Consider the following 15,008-nt stretch of genomic DNA (forward strand, 5'->3'; position numbering starts at 1 on the left):
TCACAATGAATCCTAGGTGCCTGACCAACAAAGATTAAAAAGATGTAAAATTCCAGCAGATTTCCTAGGCCAGATCACAGATGTCACAGCCTTAGACAGTTGCCACTTCCAAAACTTTCCCCTTGCGACCCCTTTTCCAGACGAAACCTCAGAGGAAATCCAAATCCTTATTTCCAAAAGGTGCTGAACACCATCAGGCTGCAGCCAAACAGGAGATCAACTTTCCAAGCCTCCAAAACTCAGAGTAAATACTCTACTTCTTCATTTCAAGAAAATGAGTGAAAAGAAATACAAATGCTTTTCTAGTCAGTCTCAGCCCCACAATGCCAAAGTTATTGTAACACAATCATTCCCAAGGGGCTGAAAATAAAGAGCCACTATCAGCGTGTATCAATGGAAGTACCACACTGCATTCCTGACATCCATGAACACGTAGCCTCTCTTCCCTCCCAGCCAGCAACCTTTCCTGTAGCTCCTTACATCTGCATGTTAATATTATTCTGCCTTTTCTGTCTATCTTCAAAGGCTTCCAAAGCAGCCACATTCCCTTTTGACAATAGGAATTAACACGTTCTCCCCCAGAGCATCACACCTTCTATTTCTTTGCCCTGCTCATGCCTGTCCCAAATTCCTGGGCAAAAAAGCTATAAACATGGGAACTTTGATCAATAGGGTTTTTTAGCACACTTATTAGAAGTGTGCAAAAACCGCTGTGGAGGAATGAGGCAACTGTTCTTGTATCTTTCCATTTTTAGAAAAGCCCATAATTATGTTAACGAACAACACAACTATGAGATTAGTCACAGCACTGCAGCAAAAAGAGCCAAGTCACCAACCCTGCATTAGCTGGAGATGTAATGAAGGCAAACAAAATATTTTCCCAACCCCAAAATAATGTTCAATTGAACTTGAAGGTGATCTGTAGTCCTCCAAAGAGTTTGGAATCCACCACAGAGAGAGAATTAATTGCCGAAAAAAGGTCTGCTTTTAGCACAAAACAGCAGGTTTGGGAAATCTAAGGAAAGGATGCACCAGACAATTTCTGACTGCAAACAATCTATCTCCTCTTGTGCAGAAGGGCAAAGAAAAGTCCCTTTTGTTGTTCACAAGTATTATATCCCCTTTGAGAAAGCAAAGGAAAGAAGACATCCCCAGCCTCCTAAATGCTACCAAGTCTCGGTTACAAGCCTACAGCTCCACTGCTGTGAAATAGGGGATGTCCTGAAATCCAACCCTTTCCAAGGCTGGTACCAGCTGAGAGCTGTAACAGAATGCAAGTCATCTGCAGGACTTGGCTTCTCCATAAAGAATTCAAAAGGATAAGGTTTGCTAAAACCTATTCTGCTCTAATGACTGAGGAAGGGCATTAGGCAGAAGCTGGGGAACAAGATCTTCATCCACAAACCTTACACAGCTGCCATCTTTTTCAGCTTCTTAATATTGAGCTGTCCTATAATTAAGAAGCACCATAAGCATGAAAAACACTGTATTCCACAGGCACAGGTTTTTGGACAAAAATCCACATGTGTTACCACTCTCACACAGAAAAAAAAAAAGGTATTTTAAGACTGGAAATGAAACCTGAATGCAAAGAAAATGTTTCCTGGAGCAGGACAGACACAGCTGTCCAAGGCAGCTCCAGGAAAAAAGGTGAGCAGGTTGGTGTGACCACCAGCAGCAGCCTCTTGAATGACATTTTCCACATGGGATACATGTCAGTGCCTGACCTCCCACAACAGGTGGGAAGTCTGTCTCAGTTGCAACTCAAGGAAAAGGTCTGCAACTGAATCACTGCGTCCAAGGGGAACTCCAAAGGGAGCTGCTCATCTCCCTAACTCTGACTAAAGAAAGATCCTAACCCAAGGGAATGACCCCTTTTTTATGAGCCCATTTTTGCAACAGTTGAGAGAAACTACAAACACACCTGGCAATTCATTTAGTGACAGCTGAGCTGGCATTAAGGCAAGTAAAAATAATTGGGAAAATTACAATGTTCCTCCTAAGTACTGCTGGGGGAAGAAAGCTCTTTTATGTTACTCCACTTCCAAAAGGACAGCAGGACAAGCCATAGAGAGCATGCTGGCTGCATTCCCAAGAAGACTCGTCCTCCTGGGATCAGTTTACAATAAAGCTCAGTGAGGGGACAGCTCTGAGCAGAGCCACACTTTGGGAAAGCCGCACAACCCCTGGCTCAGCCCGGACAGTGGGCAGGGAACTGCCAGTCCAGCTCTAGTCCCCTGTGCTCCGATTCTCCCTCTGGTGACAAAGAGAACAGATACCAGGGATGGTCATCCCAGCACAGCCAGCAGCTGAGAGCACTCCCTGAATCCTTGCCCACTGTCAGGTTTCCCCACGTAGCCAGAGCAGCTCCAGAGCGGGTAACTATTTATATCAGCAATCCGCCTGGCACTTCAGCAGATGCTCAGCTTTAAATATGGCTTTAAATCTTCTTGCAAGCAGCCAGGCTAAATATATGCCTTGGGTTAAATTTGTTCCTGGTGCTGTCCTGGGTCACAGCTCTCGCTCTGCCTGCGCTGTTCCTATAGATAGGGGCTGGCACAAGGTGTCCTGGCAGCCTGTCCCTGTCCCACCGAGGTCCCTCCCAGCCTTAGGCGTAAGCAGGACCAAACCTGCGGACAAGGTGATGCTGGAACATCCAACCATCAAAAATTGCTCACACTTAACCCCAAATGTGGTTTTGTCTGCAGCTGGAAGCTTCTTATTTATTGCCAAAGCCCTAAAGGAACCCACAAGACAAAGAGCACTCTCATTCCAAAGGCAAACAATTCATTACAAAATACTCCCTGTTTTGCATATACACGCATATGTATTTTAAGCAGACTAGGCAAAAGATTTGGAAATCTTCCCTCTTCACCACTGAATTAAAGTCACATTGACACAGCTGGAACAAAAACCAGACTGAGCTCAGTACAAAGCCCCCAGCGCCATTTTTCTGGGCAGATCCCAAGGCACACTGCCCATCCCTAGACCTTCATCAGTTTCCTGTTTCCCCTTCCCATACCCACACATGATATGCATCATTGGGAACTGCAACATGCTGTGAAACCCTTGGGCCAGGCTAAAGGAAAATCTAAATGACTTCAGGATTAGTCTAAATTGGGAATTTAGAGTGCAAGTTTGATATCTGAACTGCACAACAGACAAAATTTAACTCTAAAATAGCCGACGTGAGTAACTGTAATCAGCATTACAGGTCTGTGGTTCCTGAGCTGCTTCCTTTGCTTCCAACCAGCAAATAGGATTCTAGAAGCTGTGACAGTCACTTATCTAAAACAGTCCATCCTCAAATAATCCCCATTTCTTGCAGTAGACATGAAACAGCTGGATGACACTATTTTCCTGTCACTAGGAATGCAGAGCACGTTTCAAGCCCAGTTTTAATACTAAGCCTAGACTAATCCACCCCAAGAGCTTTAGACAGGCTTTGCCAAAGGAGCAAATGTTGCCACTAAATGCATTTATACTGGTTGATGGTGAGCAGTTTATTCTGCACAGTGAGCTCCCATTCCCACGATGAAACCCATGCTGGAATGAAATCACTTGAGTGAACTTTTTTTTGCTATAGACTCATCCTTCTGAAGTCTCCCATCCTTGGCATTTTACCTTGGAACAGGCTAGGACAAGAAAACCATGATATACAAAGTAGGCAGAACAAGTCCCACCCAGATAAAGGGAAACCCAAATAAGAGCAAGTCCAACAAAATGGGGTCAGGCATGTTCTCTAGGAATACCCAAAGCACAAGGAAGAGCCTGTGCCCAGCTGAGCAGCCAAGCCAGTACTCTGCCTGGGAGCAAGGAGCAGGCAGCCTTCTCTTCAGGAGGCTGACAGCTTTGCAAGATGGCCCAGAAAGCTTTGTGAGGCCCAAGGACCAAACACCACACACTGAAATTCTCCCACATCCATGCGACTCTTTTCTAGCCTCAAAGCTTCCATTGCTTTCATGGACTTGAAACCAAGCAGTTTCAGGTGACTTCCGTAAGCACATTTCCTCAGGACCCCCTTGATCTACCCCATCCCACCAAACTGCCCCCAAATAACTCCAAAACTTTGTGGATCCATCACTTGCCACGTCCCCAGTTTGCTGTTTCCAAACAGCCTGCTCCACAGGCAGCATGGAGCGTTTGACTCTGAAATACAACCCACAGGACATGGTTACTACCCTCCTACTGGGACAGTACTGGCACACCACATCCAGCCCAGGGAGTGTGAATGAAGGTGCTATGCCTCCACAAGGGGTTTCAGTATGGCCCATCTGGACCTCTCAGACAGGGAATACACAGGACCTCATCTATCTTGCAGAGAGACTCACTCATCTGGACCCCAGCCCATGGAATACCTTCCTTTACCTCCTCCCAGTCTGAGTGACACCCATCTCTGCCCAGATTTGGTGCAGGACACTTGCTAAGAGCCTTGATATCTAAATCCTGTGGTTATCTAAATGTTATGGTTTCAGAATAACTTCCCTGCCCTCTCTGCACCGAGCACATCAAGTTTCACCACCTCCAGCCAGCTCTTTCTGCTGCTCTTCCCTGAGAGTGGTGCTCTTCAGTCGTGTCCTTTTCTCCTGACTCACATCCTAGGAGCTCCTTACGTGTCTGAAAGCCACCCCCAGCAGTCCCTCAGTGCCACCAGCACTCCCTGGCCAAGAACCTGTGGTCACAGCCCTGTCAGCTGCTGTCCCCACTCCCTGTACCGTGCACACAAAGCTGATCCATCCTCAGTGCCATCCATCCCCTGTCAAATCCCACCTGCTGGCTCCCGGGGGCCAGGCACTGTGAGCAGACTCCTGTCAGTGGGTTTCCAAGGAGGAATGTCCAGGTGGCCTAGGGGGAGCCAGCAGGGTTCAAATCAATCAAATGGGATTTGACACCTAGGTTGTCTGCCTCCTTCAGCCCCCCAGCTCCCCTCCACTCAGTGCTGCTTGCAAGCAGGAAAATTTGGTTCCAAGGAAGGAAAGCATGGATTTGATCTCCTGCATCACCACTTCAACACAGAGGAGCTGGGTAATTAATGACAGCCTGAAGGCCAAGCATGTTACAGAACTGCCCTCAGAGCAGGAATACAGAGGGGAACTGCTGGAGGTCTCCAAAGGTCAGGATGCTCAGAACACCCCTCCTTTCCTGCCAGCCATGTAATTCCCAGGGTATTACACACCCTCAGCTCAGAGCTCAACCAAACACCCCTGCTCCATCAGATGAACTAGGTTCCCATTACTATATTTAAATATCAAGGTCTCCACTTGGAAGCAAGACTTGAACACATCCCAGTACCACATTCAGGCTGGGACTAGTCCATTCCTAGGCTTTCTTACAAAGAGCAGGAAAGGCTCTGCTGATTTATGCATACTTTTATTTCCATGTAACTGCTGAGGCCTACAATGCCCTTCCAGGGGTATCCAAACAGAAGAAAAAGGCGCCACAAGGGTTCTGCCTTTTCTGAGACATAAATCCATCCATGCAAGTACAAACACATCTATGCAGAACCACTTACATCTCAGCTAACATCTGCTTTCCTCTTTAGCTTGCAGATGACCAAGTTCTTCCTACGCATAATTCTGATGTGCTTAATACCATTATTTTAAAGTTCACTCAGTGGGTAAGAAATCAGCAAATAAATCCAAGCAAAGACTCTCCCCTGCTTGAACAGATGTCAGAACAGGATTCAAAGCTGAGCAGAATAGCCCACAGCTCTCAAGGATTTTGTTTCAGATATCACACAGATTTGTTTTAACAAATATACAATTTTTCTAGGAAATGACTGACACTAACAAAGAAAAAAGCAAATTATTTTCAATGATCAAGTACTAGAGCTGAGGCTTCTCTGCCCTATCTTGTTTACTCTTCAGGTTTTTGACATGGAAATCTCAATTTCCATTTCCTTTCATGGTGGCCCTTTGGCTGCCAGTCCTTCACTCACAGCTAAAAGAGCCGAATTTGGCTCATCAGGAAGTCAAAGAGATAAAAGTCAGAAGAGATAGAAGGGCACCTCTCCATAAGTTGCTGTTTCTTCAAGGCATGAACACATCCACAACACAGCATCTGCTCCAAACTTCAAAGCAAGATCACACTACCATCATTTCCCCAGAAAGAGAAACCCCGGAGTGGGTCCTTGGACTTGACCCACTCCTGTGGAAGGGACAGCCTGAACACAGGCCTTGCCTCAAGAGCATTTGCAAGGGCACACTGAGGTTTAGTGCTCCTGAACCATGACAAATGTATTTATTTCAGGGTTCACTCTTACACAAATTCCATGCTGGAGCCACGTCCATAGGGGTGCAGGGAGAGCCCTTTGCTATCAGCTCAGTAATCTGTATGAACTGATTGATTTTTCTTTTTGAACACTCCCTTGTGGTCATTCTAGCCTGCTGGCACTAGGGTACAGCAGGTTTTTGGCCTCAAGATCTCTGGTTCCCCCTCCAAATGTTTCTTAATCATCTAATTTCCTAACAGCTTCCCTGTGCAATCAAAGTCATCTGCATTGTCATTGTGCCAGCTCGAACTGGAGGAGAAGATAAACTGGGGGAGCCAAGTGAAAAGGGGAAGGGCTCAGAAAGTACTGGTGTCAGGGAGAAGGGAGCAGCCCTGCACTCCCACAGACACCCTGCACTGCTCTCCACCACTCTGCTGGAACCTCAGTGATTCCACTCATTAGATCAGCATCTGCTGCCATCCCAGCACTGCCATCTGTGCACTCATTTCCCAAAGCCACAATCCCAACTGGAGGTTAGTAGGTCATGGACATAATTCTCTGCCCCTCCTGGAATGAGAGGAGACTCGGTTCCAAACTGCAGGAAGCACTGAGAGCCCCCCTGTTACCCATCCTGACCCTCTGAGGCCTCTCCTGCCCCTTGCTGAGGGCAGAAGCAAGAAGTGACCGGCCCACCTACCCCAGCTCTGCTGATGAGCAATTTACTGGTGAAAGAATAATAATAAAAAATAGACACCAGCTTCAAGAACAGCTAAACCAAGGATCAACATCTGAAATGGTACCAACAGGAGAAATTCAATGAGGTTCACAAGAGGCAACTGAAAACACAAAGGAGGGTTCAGAGACGAAAATCCAGGTATTGGTTATACTGACAGTAAAAGATAAACCCCTGTTTACATATTCAGAGAAATGCAGAGTTTAGGATGGCTTGTTCCCATACTGTCCAACAGATTTGCATGGAGTGTAATCCAAAAAGGTCAGCTTTGCAGTGCCAACCATCATATCCCCAACTCAGCCCTTCTCAGCTGGAGAAACAGCTCTGGCTTCAAATCAAAATGTTTCTAAAGGAGATTTTTTTCCCCACATGGTAAATTCCTTGGACTTTTCTGTCCCTTAGCAGTTTCACGTGAACACAGGGAACAGAATTAGGCAAAGCATTAAGGTGGCTTAAGTAATTATAGTGGCACATGCTATCATCAGTTCAAGACACAAGATTAACACAGCAAGCTCCAGTTAAAGCAGGTCTTCCCCACACTAGGAAAAGAACCAGCCTCTCTTTTACTCTAAAACATAAACAGCCTACCCTGACAAAGTGGGAATAAAGACCCCATAAAATCTTCCCAAAGGCATCTCTGCTGGTATCTGTGCTGAAACACAGAGGAAGTTTCAAGCTGAAGCTGAAGAACCACATTCAATCCACCCAGTAGTTACACACCCTGTGGCTTAAAATACCATGTCAAGGTTATATTGAATTATTTTCTTCTACATCTACATGACTAATTGTGTCCCCTTGGGCCAAGGGAGATTTCTAAGAGAATTGCCTGGTCAGGAAAAAAGCAGCAAAGACCATTTTAAGTTAAGGAAGGCTTAGTCATAGATCTAAGAAAACATGCAGTTAATTGAGGTAGAAGTGACCAGTAAATTAAAATACTGTGTCACTTAGACCTACCCCAAAACCAAAGGATTTTGAGACTAAAGCTGCCTTAGAGGACAATTTCTCTGTTTTGCCCAGACCAATTTTTTCAAATAACTCTTGCTATTTTACCTCAAACTTTGCCACTATTAATTTAATATTAACCAGCTGGGGTTTATGAATTTAACTCCTCTCCCAAGAACAGGTTACAGCTATAGAAGAATCTCAACTTTAACTCACCCCAAAACTATTTCTATCAGTTCTTGAAATTGTAGAGAAGACTTAGAGATGTGGCAGGAGGGTGGCAGCATTTGGGTGTGAGAGCCAAAAGGGCAGCAAGAAGTGTTTGTACTTCTTATTCAAATTAATTTTTTCACTTCAGGGCTGTGGATCTTGATCACTTCAAGTTGACAACAACCTAAGTGGAATTGCTCAACAGCCCTGCTGTCCGCATTGGTGTTACTGCCACGGCAACTGCTGTGGCTGTTTTTTAAAGATGGAAGGAGTGGAGTTTTAAAAGCTCCCTGAAGAGCTGGCACTGTGCCTTTAAACGCACTGCCCCCAGGAATAATCCTTACCAAAAGCCCATTATCATTTTATCATTTCTCCATTTCATTCCCCCTTCCTCCCCCCAGGGGCTGCTCCTTTCAGACACATCCAGATATCCCTGAAGAATTCAGACCTGAACAATTTCATCCTGCTCTCTGCACAGGTGGAAAATACTCCCCTCTACAGCCACAATATTCCATGCCCAGGCTCTTGGGACAGTTTCACATGGCACATGACAGCAGACTCCTTTTTGCTCCCCAGCACCACTCTGTCATCATCACAGCCCGGGAACACTGAAATCCTAGGAATACAAGACTCTTCTAGATCTCCATGACACCTGAGGCACCCAGCAGCCTGCCTGCAGCTGGAGGAAACTGACAAACACTGAGTGACATAAGCACTACTGGAAACACAGTGCACAAGGAACAAGTCAAGCTGGAATTTCAGGGAATTTCAGCCTGCACTACTGCTTTCTTTTGAGGAACCATGCACAATGGCAAACATAGGCCTGGGCTGGTTTATGTGGCTGAACAGTCCCTTCCAAAGGGCATCTGGTGGCACTTCAGAGCCTGGGGAAGAACAGACAAGACAGAGAGCATGGGGAACAGTGCTGCATTAGGGTGAGATGCATTTTCACCTGCATGAGGCCCCTGACATAGCTGTCCCTCTGAAGACCTCCAAGAGCAGCTCCCAGGAGCAGCCAAAGGGCAGCTGGTGGCAGGGGAAGTGCAGATGCCACGTGCCACCTCCGAGCATGTCTGCACATGGGGGCTTCTGTCACAGCATATGCTGCAGCATCTGTCACAGCTGAGACTGCCACAATAGGGAGTGCCACCACCCCATTACAGAGCTTCAGCCCATACAGAGCAACACATTACCACATCAGAAGGCTGCAAGCATCAGTCCATCTTGTTCTTTAGCCCAACCTTGTACACCCCTCATGGTTCATGCACTGCACCTGTGCACCCTCTGTTCCCTGTGGTGATTGGTCAGTGCCCCTGGGCACTTCATGGCTCGTTACCCTCAACAATGTTCACCTGCTGCTCACAGCTGGAGCCCATTGGGGATGATGCTCGGCCACAGCCCCACTCCCAATGACCACAAACTGTGTGCCTACAGGCTTTCTACAGGTACCTGAGCCATGCCCATGGGTTTAGGGCTTTAATCAGTAAGTGCACATAACTGACCCAGGGACAGCTGCTCCTGCTCTCCTACCTCACTCTGAAAAACAACTTCAAAAAAATCCCAACTCCCAGACTTTTCTGGGCTGGAAAAGAATAAATCCCTGTACCTGAGGCACTCAGCATTTGTCTTAACAACCAGATTACTTGCTGGTTTTGTGTTGGGAGCCTCAGGACACACCTAAAGAAGGAGGAAGTTTAGCTCTACCTTTTAGGGCGCCCACCAGAAATCTGGAATTTGCAAGCAAATAAAAAAATCCAAACTTGACCTCCTTTCCAAGCTGTCATGAGCAAGGAATGAAAGCTCCATGCTGTGTGTTCTGCATTTACCTAAAGGAGATGGACAGTCAGTGTAAGGGAAGTGCAAAGGGTTTTAAACAAACAGAAGTGCTTGTAACAAGCCCTGATGTGACTGGCACATGCACAAGTCAAAGTAAAAAAGAAAAAAACCTCACAAGTTTAGGCAAGGGTTGTTGTAAAAAGAGCATTTTTTTTTTAATTAGCTGTCCGAGTGAAAGCCTGTACTCTTGCCAAGAAGAAAAGGAAAGCCTTTGCCTAGGGTGATGGGTCACATCTAGACCAAACCTCATATCAGCATGTCCCTTCATCCTGCCCAAGTGCCTCAGCAGGAGGTGGGGCTTTGCAGTGAGGCCACAGGAACAAGAAAAATGCCATCCTGACCCTCCCCCAGAAAAAGAGCTGGAGTAAGCAAGGGGTGAAGGCAGCCAGGTTAAGCTGCTGCTGGAAGCACCCCCTCCAACACGAGCCTCTTCTCTGTCACTCCCACACCTCAACAAGTCCTAACTGCCACCACCGGCATCCTCATGGCTTCACACCGCCACAGGCCAGGGTTAGATTAGATACCAGGGAGAAACTCTTGCTTGTGAAGGTGGTGAGGCCCTGGCACAGGGTGGCCAGGGACGCTACAAGACACCCAACCCCTGGAAGTGGTCCAAGGCCAGGTGGGATGGGGCTTGGAGCAACCTGGCTAGTGGAAGGTGTCCCTGCTCATGGCAGGGCCTGGCAGGAGGTGGGTTTGAGGTCCCTTCCAGGCCAAACCCCTCTGAGCCTGTGGTTGTCAGGCCCTGCCCACCATGGAAGCAGGATGGGCAGACAGCAATCCCACCAATCCCACCAGTGCCAGGATCAGCGTCTCTGCGCATTACGCAAGCCCTCCTCAGCAGGGTGGGAATGGCTGCATCGAGGGCTGTGTCAGCACCTCGTCAGCTGCCCTGCCGCAGCCTGCCTGCCCCAAGCACCTTCCCATGGCCTTTCCCATGGACACTGCCAGCTGCACCCTGCCAGTGCCCCAGCGGGCCCTAGCTACGCAGAGAGCAGTCTGCAAGGCAAGCAGTAATTAGCTCTGTGCTTAACTCACCTCTGGACTTGCACTACAGTGGACCCAAGCACTACTGGAGGGGCAGAACAAGGCCTGTTCCAACTGACCCCAGCACCTGGGACCAGTCCAGAGCCTGCCGTGCAGTTCTCAAAGACCAAACCAGCAAAATTCCCTCCTACTCACAGCAAAATTCCCTCCTACTCACAGCAAAGTCTCCCTGACCACTTTCCCTATACAAAATGCCAATTCAAAAACAATGAAGCTTTGGCCATCCTGCCTGGTTTTTGTCAACTACTGTCAGTGCTCTCACTGAGGTGAGCCGAGGCTAAAAGCTTTTGGAAAATCCCACCCCATGTCTTGAAAAGTCAGGAAAGAAATTGGATGGCTGAAAAATCCAGTAACACGAACAGAAAGAGAATTCTTGACATAGCCCTGACTGTGCTGCATCTGCTCTGCTAAGTAGGTTCATGTATTTCCATCCTGTAGCTCTCTCCTGCTATTTATAGCACCTGCCTTAATGAACTTTCAAAGTAGACACCCAGCTTGAGCACTCCTAAAGAGATGTCTAAATATCCTTGTTGAATTAATTTGATTTTTTATGAATGGACCCTTCCAGTCAGACTGGCATTCCTCACTGGGAATCACAGAATAATAGTTAAGGAACCTTAAAGATCTGCTCATTCCAAGCCCGTGCCATGGGCAGGGACACCCTCTACTACCCCAAGTTGCTCCAAGCCCTGTCCAACCTGGCTCTGAACACTTTCAGGGATGAGGAATCCACCACTTCTTTGGGCCACCTATGAAATGGGACATTGTCCACAATAAACTCTTCCAGCAAAGCAGGCACTCCAAGATGGGAAGCAGGACCAGGAATTTACCTGCTTCCAGTGCAAATCTGATCCATCCAGCCAAAACCTCACCTTCACTGGGAGATATGCACTCCATGTGGAATGGCAGTAGAAGCCTCAAACTGCACCTTAATGAAATTACTCCCTGCAAACAGGAGAAGTGCTCCTCCAAACCCACATCTGAGGGCTCAAGAGAGGATTTTTACTAAAACCCTTAAGAACTACTGCTGGTGGGTGCAAGAGGAATTCTCTGAGCCAACTAGAAACCTTTAAAAAGCTCTCATATTTCATCCTTCCGCTCTCTCTTTATATGGGTCCTCTTACCCCTGCTTTTAGATATTCCAAAATTTAGATTCTGCAGTTATATTTATCAACATGGCAACATTCTGACACCTGACAAAAATCAGGTTTTGCTCTCTTCAGGGCTGCAAGCACTAAGAGAATTCTACTCCTTGGAAGTAAGAATTACTCAGAACCACAAGGGGTTTCAAAAAGTCAGTAAAGTATTGCAGCACCTGGGTTTGGGCCAGGGAGGTGAGCCAAAGTGACTTGGAGGGCAACCAGACAATGAGAAAAAACCCCTTCCCAGATCAAGTGGAGATGCATTTCCTCATGGGAAAATCTATGCACACCAGTAGTACAGAATGAGGAAGAGGGAAATGGACTCAGAGAAACTTGATCTGCCTTCCTTGTTCCTCCCTTGTGTCATCCCTTGCAAGCAGCAGCAAACTACACCATCCTCTTTGTGCTGACACAAGCACCAGCTGACCCATGAGGCAGAGCCTAAAAAGCCTTTGCTCCTGACTGGCCCTAAATGGAAACCAAGGCTAGAGGGTTAAAGGAGGTGCTTTTAGACCAGAGGTGCTGGGATGTTTCACCTGGAAGAGGATTTGTCATCGTCTGCGGTCCTGCCTGAGAAGCAGGGCATGAATGCCAAAGTTCTCTGAGAGCAGAGACAGCCCCGCAGGCCTGGAATGTCCTGAAAGGGCTCTGCAGAGGGAACGTTGCCTTCCTGCCTCCTCCTCAGTCTGTCAGAATATCCCTGTCTGGATTTGTGAAGGAGGCATGGTTCCCAAGCACTCATTTCCTTAGGATAAAACGGATCTGTACACGTTCCACCTGCCCAGCTCTCTCCAGATGGGAGAGCTGAGGGTTGTCTAGAACTACCAGAGTTTGGCTCAGCTGGGCACAGGCTAAAAAAAATATAAGGGCTGACATTTCCAGACTGCACCAATTCCCAAACACAGAGGCACAGATAGACTGGTTTGGAACTGGAACAAAACTTTTCTAGGGAAGATTTACATTTCTGGACCTGTTTATTCTCTTGCTGGCATCAATGGACATGTTCCATCAGGTTCAGCTGCTGCAAGCAGCTTGACCCAGTGAGTCAAACCCAGACTTGGTCTAAGTCTAATTGCAGAGTTTTCATCCAAGAAGCTGAGAAATCATTTTCAGGTAAGATATTGAAGCTTGGGCTCGTGGTCCTTAGGGACAGATCAAGAATTCCAAGTGATGGACCAAATCACAACTGGCTTAAGCTTTCTACTCAGGAAAAACAAAGGTCTCAATATACAGGACAATCAAGTTGTTCCCTGAACTTCTACAAATTATTTTAACAACTACATTATTAAAGATTTTGTAAATCAAGCTCTATATACTTGTCCTTGTATTAGAAGATAAACTAAATCACCAGTTGTATACCGAAGCTGAACTGACAAGTGTCTAATACTGGCCAAGGTGATAATTGCAAAATGAACAAAGAGAAGGAGCTCTTTGTATAAATTAAGGATTTCTTAAACTGAGATATGTTGGACCAAAACTCACAGTGCTTGAGATTTCTTCATGTCAGACCAGATTTTGCTTGTTTTAAACCACACAGCCCTCACACCTATTTCAGCATCTGATATTCCACACTCTCTACTGACTGCCTTAAATATATGTAGTACAGGTCATTTCAGCTTTCTCCCAATTCCATTAAAATTGCTGTGCAATATTTCCCAGCTCTTAGTTTCTAAAATTCTTTTGAAACTGAATTTGAGCCACCCATCCCTCAATCAGTGCCTCTTATGGGATGAAGATTAAAACGCCAGGGTTGTAACTGAGGTTTCTTGCCAGGATTGCCAGCACTGGACGCCAGCCTGAACTGGTACATGCTGCCCAGAGAGAAACGGGCTTCTGTCAGACACATATTGTGACACAGCTGGTGGGAAGAAAAGAAAGGCATCTCAGAAAGCAAAAGAAAGGGTGGGAAACACAAAATTCAGGTCATGTCTGAAGACAGGAGTTTCAGAAGAGGAAAAAGCCCAGGGATATGAAGTAACTTGTAATTCAAGACAGTAATCTGAACTATCCCTCTCTTTTACAGAGCTCCAAGCTAACTGAGCCAGCTCGTAAAAAGATCTGGCCACCAGCATGAAACAGCAGGTCCCTGCAAGGACCTGGAAAAGTATCCAGATACCTGAGCTGCTGAACAACAGAGAAAAGGGCACAGGGATGGGGTATGAATGCTACTGCATGGGACACCTGGAATATTTATGCAATTCCACTCAAAAAATCTGCGGTGCAAGGAAGTCAGGGTGGAAAAGCCTATGGGAAAACTGCAGATTGAAAGTGATGGGAAGACTGCATTTTCTTACTTGCAGTGATATGTTCTTATCTGCACTTACACCTGCATAGAAACAACAGAAGAGAAAAAACACCACAAACCCCTCCTCAAATGTCACAGACACAATGACGGGCAAAATGAAAACCTGATGGGACATGAAAACCTGATGGAAGAAATGGGTTTTCAAACACGGGCACACTTAGCCCACAGAAACAATTCCCCTAGGATACGATACATTCAGAAGCAAAAAAGGAAATTTCTACAGGCCTGGTAACCTGCATGCTAAAGGACAGAGGTGTAAACATAAACATTTTATGTTTAAAGTTTAAAACATTTGAATTCTTGAAGTAATTATGTCTTTTGGTTAAACCAATTCCTGGTATCTGAGCACTGACAAAAAACCTTCTTTGGGACAACCAGGGAACAAGAGCTGGGAAGAGCAAATGGAATCTGTGACTTGCCTTCCTTTCTAGGTGCTGTTCTCTGAAGATGGTAACCAGGCTAAAGACATGACTGATCTGCCTGCCCCATGTTACTGTCTCTATCTACAGCAACTACGCAGCAACACGACTTCAAAATGAGAAATGAATTATTTCTTCAATCCAAGATGCAGTTGTATGGATC

At 46.4% G+C, this 15,008-nt stretch overlaps 1 protein-coding gene across 2 annotated transcripts in view; it reads right to left on the bottom strand.

Annotated features, from left to right (window-relative positions):
• SLC4A4 (solute carrier family 4 member 4) overlaps window positions 1-15,008 on the bottom strand; it is a 114,383-nt gene that overhangs the window by 67,701 nt on the left and 31,674 nt on the right. The gene's annotated exons all lie outside the window — the stretch shown is intronic.

The sequence above is a fragment of the Molothrus aeneus genome, chromosome 4 (genome assembly GCF_037042795.1).
Source record: "Molothrus aeneus isolate 106 chromosome 4, BPBGC_Maene_1.0, whole genome shotgun sequence".
NCBI lineage: Eukaryota > Metazoa > Chordata > Aves > Passeriformes > Icteridae > Molothrus > Molothrus aeneus.